General features: G+C 41.5%; 1 protein-coding gene across 1 annotated transcript in view; it reads left to right on the top strand.

Annotated features, from left to right (window-relative positions):
• Window positions 1–8,512, top strand: part of ANKH (ANKH inorganic pyrophosphate transport regulator) — a 108,638-nt gene that overhangs the window by 775 nt on the left and 99,351 nt on the right. The window lies entirely within an intron of this gene.

The following is an 8,512-nucleotide window of genomic DNA, read 5'->3' as shown; positions in this document are numbered from 1 at the left end:
TCCGGGCTCCCCCGCGGCATCCCTGCACTGTATAGGGCCTGTCAGTACGGTCTGCATTATATTTAGGTTACCTGTGGGAGCGGGTCCAGAGGAGGGCCGGGAAGGTGATGGGAGGGCTGGAGCACCTCTCCTGTGAGGACATGCTGAGGGAGCTGGGGTTATTCAGCCTATGGGCTAGAATGCTCCGGGGAGACCTTCTAGCAGCTCTCCAGTACCTAGAGAAGGCCTACAAGAGAGCTAGAGAGGGACTTTTTACAAGGGCATGTAGTGATAGCACAAGGGGTAATGGCTTTAAACTGAAAGAGGGTAAATTTAGATTAGATATAAGGAAGAAACTCTTCACTATAAGGGTGGTGAGGCACTGGAACGTTGCCCAGAGAACTTGTGGATGCCCCATCCCTGGAGGTGTTCAAGGCCAGATTGGATGGGGCTTTGAGCAACCTGCTCTATTGGGAGGTGTCCCTGCCCAGGGCAGGGGGGTTGGAACTCGATGATCTTTAAGATCCCTTCCAACCCAAACCATTCCATGATTCTATGATTTTTAGTAGGACAGTATACACTAGTAGTTATTCATGAGTGTTAAGATGGGCAGCCAGAGTAAGTACTGCATCTCAGATACCTTTTACCCTTGTCATAAGTCACTCGGTTTGGCTGAGAAGCTCTTGTTTTCTAGGCAGAATAGGCACTTGCTCCGATGCTCCTTGAGCAAAGATACTAGAAAATTAGTGGTTACTTTCACCCGTTTGTAAAGGAGAAAGTGAAAAGAAAAATATTACAGTGGGGAAAAAATAGCTAACCTTAATCATATGTTTGTCATGGCTGTGTTAATCGCATTTTGCTCTGTAGTCCTTTAAATTGAAATAAGCCGTGATACTAAAAAATGCAATTCCATCCTTGTCTAACAACTACATACTTTCCTACTAAGTCAGTCTTCTATAAATCATACTCGGGGGAGGGGGGGAACTGAAGACAGAAATGACAAGGAGAAAGGCGATTTAAATGCTAAATAGCTGTGCCATGTTAATAACATACAGCAGAAGTTAAACTGAAAGTAGTTCACTCAGCAAACTAGACTATGACAGGTGCATGTATACAGTTTGCTTCACACAAGGTCAGCATGATTCAAAATCTGTGTCAGCCCGTAAAAAACAATCCCCTTGGCTTCAGTGTGCTCTGGATCAGGATTTCAAAAATTAGCAAGCAAGAGATTGCAATTTTATAAGTGAAGGGCCTTCTGTCTGGCCAGGTACCAGTGACATGGGAGGGATGTTAACGTGTGAATGATATATGTAAATACTTATCTAACCAACTTTGACAGTGTTAGGGACGAAACACCTCAGAAAATGTGTTTTATTTGACAGCCGAGTCGTAGGATTGGCATTCTGGGAGAGCTGGAGTTAGCCCCTGTCTCAGATAGAAGCCCGGGGTGGTGCTTAATCGAAAGGGGAGAAATCTAGCAAGCAAGGAGAATCCTGCAGAAAACCCCAGCTCAGGAGTGGGAGCTGGAAAGATGCTTTTTGTACCAGCCTCGTGGGAGACTTACCTATATGGAAATCAGGAAACCAAGGCAGGGACAAAGTTACTCCGGGTCTGAAGAGATCCTCTTACAGACAAAAGGACAGGGATTTTATTTTTCTGTATATAATGCATAACGTTATTTTTTGTACATGTAGAGCATTGTTATTGGACTTGTGTTGCTGAAAATATACTGACTTGCAGAGCCAGTCACCTTTCTGCTCTCCAAAATTGTGATAATTTTAATAACAGGGCTGAATGGAATCAATATAAAAGAATGGGTGTGCTGACAGATAGCTCTGAAAAGGCTGCCGTACCTCCTGCTGTGAATGTACGCTGCAGATAAAGATTTCTAAGAATGATAAGGGAAGTAATATTTGCATGAAGTAATGTTACCACAATACTGTAGAAGAGACAGGAGAAGAGACAGGTCAGGAATAAGAGATGACTGTAAAAAGTTAGGGAGATAGTGGACCTTGCCTGACCAGGGAAGGAGAGGCGTTTAAGAAATGCTGTGAGTCATAAACCTTTTTTATGCATCATGCTTATACATTGCTCTCTCAAGTGGGGAGAGTATTTGGAAGCAGAGTCTTTGAAGCAGAGCCTTTTTAACAAAACCTAATACTTTTACATATCTCAGATAGAAAAGTGAGAAACAAAGAGCATCTCAACTTTATTTTCACCTTGAGAGATTTTCTGGATTTGGATAGTTTTATTCAATACTAAATATCCCTAGGAAATTGCCAGATCCTTGGTACATGGCTGTCTCTAGATTCCTTGCTCGTTTAAGGGAAATTTACAGTCAGGCTAAAGAATATTTGCAGAACATAGTTTATGACTTTCACCATTGCCCCGTATGAGATGCTTGCTGAGGTGAGTCTGTTCAGTTTCTAGGAAGTAAAAAAATGCTGTAGCAATGCTCATAAGAACTAACAAGCTCAGCTCCTGCAGTCACTTCCAGAATGGCTATAAGCCAGTGAAGAGCCCCCAGTTGACCCTTGGACCCTAATCCTATGACGCTATAAGATGAGGCTATATTACAGAGTTGTTCCAATCTAGGCAGCTAACCTCATCTGTTCACCTCATAAAATCTTCTTGGACAAATACCTGATAGATTTTTTTCCCCCCACTAAAAAGATAGATTAGAGAAATAAACCATTTCTAACCTATTTCCAGTAATTTCTTCTGCAACCTATTTCCCTTACAATTTATTTACTGTACTATGTAGCTTTTATGAAATTTTCTCCTTAGAGTAAGGTCTTCGGGAAAATAGTCCCAAATGTTTTGACTCAATGTTCCTTCTTCTCAGAAATATACATGTATATGTTTGTGAGTGTGTGGGTGTGCATGCATATATTTGTTTATTTTTCCCTAGGTACACACACACACACAAATATATACAACAGAGCATTTTCATCCCAAATGCTTAACACCACCAGAAGAGAGATTCTCCCTTTCCTTCTGCTGGTGAGAGCATTCGACTCTCAACATCATATCCTGAGATTCAAAATAATTAAGGTTTTTATTTAGAGCTCAGCTGTTGGAGAGCAGAGTTTGTATTAAAACTCAAAATCCCAGCTCCCATGAAAATTGTTGTTGGATGTACTTGCTTGGAAATAAATAAATGTACTGCTCCCGGGTGACAGAGCGCAACACAACCTCAAACGATTCACCCAGCAAATAATATCATTGTTACCCCATGTGCTCAAAAATCCATCACCACCCACATCAGTTCTCCTTTTAACACTGCTTCAGAGTTGCTCATGTATATTATGATGGCCTGATTGGTAATGCATGGGTACATGTGCATTAGGAGGCATTATTATAAAGTTGGGGGAAACTGAGGTGTGCATTAGTTCACTGACTTTCTCAGCAGTGCCACATGGGCCCTAGGCAGTGTTAAACACAATTTGCAGATGTGACTGGTAACTCCCTGCTGCTCACGGGGTGGCAAGGGCCAGGCAGAAGAGCAACATTTTGAACTCAGGACCTGGTCTGCAGTAGTCCCTTAATTATCAATGGGAACAACAGGGCGGTGGGTTTTTTTTCCCTTTCTACCTATCCTATAGCCAGCCCCTGAATCATTAGTTTCAAGTGCTGTCACTAGCTGTTGGTTGGGCAGTTTTATTTGCCAATGTAACTGTTGGGTATGTAGGCATGACGTTGTTCAGCAGCTCCTGGGTCCTTGGAAACGAAAACTGACCTCTCCTGAGGTCACTGGGGTGCACTGGTCCTGCAGAGAAACAGCCATACCTCACGTGCAGTGTAGCGGTTGGGATCAAACAGGAGACCTGTAAAGGAAGTGCTAAACATCTCAGATTCTAAATTATTTTGCAATAATGGCTTGAAAAATCTCTGGTTATTTCCTATATTCGAATGGTTTTGGTTTTTATTTTCCTTAAGAAAAGAAGTGTTGCCAGGAAAGGAGAACAAGTCATGAATATCGTATCAAAAAGAATTAGTGAGCCTATCGTCTGCCCATGCCATTTGCAAACTTAGTAGGGGGTTAAACATTTTGATTAATGCTTTATGAAACTCATTTTGGGGGTAAGTGTTATTGTCTGGACATTCAGAACAAGCGCTGGGAGGGTTCACATTCCCAGCTGTTCCCCGGGGATTTGGGCCAAGTTGTGTAACCTTCCGGTGGCACAGTTCCCCTGCCTTTGAAGTGTGCCTAGCCGCCTACCTGGGTGTCACAGGGATGCAATGAAAATTCATGTGTCAGAACCGCTCTGAGATGAAAGGTGCTGTGTGAGAGCAAAGTACTCCAGTTATTGCTGTTGTGAGAGGTCAGGGACTCGTTTAGATCGGGTAGGACTTTAGTCCCATATAAACAAGAAAGCTAACAAGGTCTTGTAAGTGGCGTAGATCATGACTATATGGTAATACCATAACTGCGCTATTAGTATGGTGGGTTGATGGAAGTGCCCTACCTGTGTGTTTTAAATTAATGTCGACAGATTTTAAATTAAATTTAGATGGAGTTATGTTGAAGAAGCAAACATGTACAGAGTATGCTATCAACATAATTGGTTTTTTTAAGTTTTTCTAAGTGTTAAGTGATATTTTGAAGGAATTTGTTTCTCCTGCAGGATTCACAAGCCAAATAGTCAGGGAAGCAGCTGGAAAGACCAGCGAGACCTTATATGAAGGATCAAAACCCCAACTGCACACACCCAAAGTGGTAATTTTCAGAATTTGTACCCCAGTACTGACTCCAGAGACTTTCTTCTAAGCAGTGTGGCTTTACTTCCTTTTACACGCCAGAGCCCTACAGCCTTAGCTCCCAAACAGTTGTCTGCCAAGCATTGGGGGTTTTCAGGCCAGTGCTAAGTGCCCTGTAGACCACATGGACAATTCTTGAGACTACACAAGCGATTAATTAGGCTTATATGTCTACGTTAGTTGCAGTGGGCGTTAGATACCAGGCATTGCATTCACCAGTCACGCAGAGTATTTACTGGAGTTTCACAGCAAGCAATTCATGCTGAGATCTGGGAAGAAGTCAAAGAACTCATAAAACATTTGCAGATGAAAGCCAAATCTCAATAATGCGTTAATGTTCTTAAAGGTAACAAAGACACATACTCCCGGCAGCTAAACCAATATATATTTGCATTTTATAGCACATAAGGTACAAAATAAACAAGTTATGAAGAGCAGTGGGGCTATCACCACTGAAGATTTCAGGTGATACTAGAAATTATGAAAATGAACCTACGAATGAGGAGTCCATTCCCTGCAGTGCTCCGCGTTGCCATAGTGTAAAATACGTAAGCTAGAGCTAGGATCTGTGCTGTGCCTCGTTTGTCAGTACCTTCTCTTTTTACATCCTACCCTCTCCTTCCTCCACAAAACCCTCCAGTTCCTGGCTTCCCCCTCCCATTGCCTCCCACCCCCTATGGCTGTGTCAGCTCGGCAATAAGGAACTTCTCTGGACTTTCTTGCACTTGACTGTTAAGAACTGGCAGAGTTTGTACTTGATGGTACCCATTAAGCATGCCTGAAGTAGAAAATACCCTGAGCCTAATTTTAAAACGGATTCAAAATTAGGATTTTGAAAGGGGTTTGAACTACCATATACTGCGTCAAGGAGAGAAACCCCCACCAAAGTGAAACTTTTGGTTTTGAGTTGAACTGACCATTTGATTTGTTTCAGGGGTTTTCTTGTTAATTTCTTTTGGTTGCGTTTTCACAGAAGCAAGAAAGCTGATTTCTCTTTGCATTTGTTTTGGTCTGAACGGATTTCTTTTTAATCTTCGCTCATTTTGCTGCTGCATGGAGAACTTGATTGTATACAAAGGCTTATACGACATGACCAATCTTATGACTGAAGATAAGTGACTTTTTATATGCAAAGAAGGCACATATGCAGGGCTCCGGCTCCACAAGTGCAGATTGTAGCTATTAATTGACTTCATATCTTGATATGAAGTCAAGACATTTATCTCTCTCTTTGTGTGAGTTTTGTCAGTTTTGAAATAGGGCTGTGTTTCACAAGGCAGTTACAAAGTTTATTCCTTCATGTTTGTAAAACATGGATGTAAATTGCTGTATAAATAGAAAATTTAAATATATCTGCCAGCTCATGCAGAAACCTCTGTGCATAAAACTGAGCAATTCCAAACAGATTTTGCTTTGTAGCTACTTTCAGAAATCTGTGATGGTTTTAAATAACATATATATTACCGCTGAGCTCAATTCCAATTTAAATGGCATATCAGAACATGTGTTTCTTAAAAAAAATCCAGGAAAATTTGTAATTTTAACAGGCTAATCTAACTAGCTGGTGATACCTCGTCCTATTTGTACATGGAAACCTGTGGATTTTCAGGAGAGGGAAACAGGAATATTAATATGCAATTAGATCATCAGAGTATGCTTCCTTCTGCTTGCTCGATTTTCTACTGACGTGATACTGCTGTAGCTATGGTTTTAGACACCACTGCTGCCTTTTCAGGTAACCATTAGCCAGAGAATTAAAAAAAGAGCTGCTGTAAGAACAAGAGACCTAAATAACCCATGGACTTCAGTGTCTGAAACAGCAAAGCTCTGCAGTTCTCCATCTTCTGTCTCCTCTATGGTATCACTTCTCTTTTAGATTTTCCACAGAACTTTGCAACTCTGCTTTAGAATTTGTCTGTATATGCAGTTTTTCTTGATTAGTTCCTTTCTGATGTAGTGCAGAATAAAACTACCTGCATGAAACATTAATTAAGAATAATTCCAGGTGTCAACATGCGTTTGGTTCTAAAGAGGGCTGAAGTACAGCATTGTTACTTGCAAAACCACAATTGATCTCCATAACCTTTTCAAGAGCATTCTAGCAAAGGACAAAGGAAAAATACTGGAGAGTTAAGAGCAGTTTGTTAAAAATTAAATGCTACAATGGCATGAAATCTCATGTGCCAATTGAATTATTTTCCTCAAGATGACGCAAAAAGTCACTGTTTCTGATTTGGCAGGAGTGTTACTGTTGGAGAAAGGGTGATCACTGTTGCCTAGCATGCCCACTTTGCTTTACTGATGTAGTGGTTCAGCAAGAGTTCAGCTTCTGGTTTGAGAAGCAAATAAACTGCAAGACGCAACTCATTTTCAAGAGATTTCCTTCACATAGATTTTTTGCATTGCTATTAGATCACTAAAGCAATTGTTTCCAACCTTTTTTAATTTTCAGAGCCCAGAAAATTTTCCAGTGGAGATGCAGAGAAAACTGACATCCATACAAGCTTGAGAGCATATTTGTGTTTACATTTTTTTAGTTACTTGTGTCTGACTCTTTGTAAATATTCCCTAAGGTACAAGGTTCTGTGGGGCTGAAAGCTCACCGCACCGAAGCACATGCTAGCACATTTGCTGACAAATGCATTTGAAAGGCTTTTGACAAGGAGCCAGTCTGTCTTCTTGGCTTCTTACCTGTGTTTCATACTTAAATTAGTGAATGAAGTCAGACGCAGGCCATAACTGAGCTTTCGTGTGCTTGCCTTAGATCTGTGTCTGCACAGCTTTGACCTCCTCTGGCTGAAGAAAGCATTGACACATGCCAGCTGGGACTGATCTTTTTCCTTCATTGAGCCAATGGTCATGGTGTGTAGGTGTAAGGGATGCAACTGCACTGCACCCGTGGTTCCTGCCCTGTTTTTTTTAATGGCACTATTTGACATTTACTTTGTGAAAATGCAGGATTTATATTTAGATTTTATTAAATTCTTTTTCCTGTTCACTTCCTACCCACAGCGTGTTACCCCTCTTTCATTCTGCTGTGTACTGGTGACCAATATCTTATTTTTACAACCTCCCCGTCCGTGAGCAGCAGCTGCCGTTCTCAGCCATGGCCAGATAAGGTGAGGTAGCTCCAATCATCTCCGGCAGCGCCCTCCTCATTGAGAACACTTCCTTTGCCCCGACATACCAGAGTGCTCCAAGAACTGGGCAGCCTTTGATCTCAAATCTGCTGTCCTGCAGATGAAGGACAGATTCTTGCACAAGCAAGTCCATCGTTACCATTTCCTCCAACAGCATCTTACCAATTAAAATGCATTTAGCCTATTTGAAAATAAAAAGAATAGTTAGCAGCATTACAGGGCAAGGAAGACACTTCACGTTGTCAGTTCTGGTGAGAGGGGGAAAAAGGTCAGTTACATAAGAGGAAAGATTATAGAAATGAAAAAAGGAATTTGATAACCACTTGCAGTTGTATGCACTGCAGTGTGGTCATGAAGGAGAGGAAATGGGGTTAGCTAGGTCACTGCCATGGAGGAGAATGTGGCCAGGAGCAATGAGAGAGATTTGGGCGGTTAAACACAGTTTAGACTGCAACGGTTTCCAGATGATTTTCCAAGGAAAAAAACAGGATTTGCTCCCTCTCACACATTACTTCCTTGTAAAACGTGACATGAAGAGTGCTGTGCTTTCGATACTGTTAGGTGGTGGTGGTGTTTTACGTAGGCTTAAATTCAGTGAGTCACTGAATGCAAAGAGTGTTGTGATCACTGTA

This window comes from Calidris pugnax, unplaced genomic scaffold (genome assembly GCF_001431845.1).
Source record: "Calidris pugnax isolate Ruff unplaced genomic scaffold, ASM143184v1 scaffold8, whole genome shotgun sequence".
Taxonomy (NCBI): domain Eukaryota; kingdom Metazoa; phylum Chordata; class Aves; order Charadriiformes; family Scolopacidae; genus Calidris; species Calidris pugnax.
This window is presented reverse-complemented; position numbering and strand designations above follow the sequence as displayed.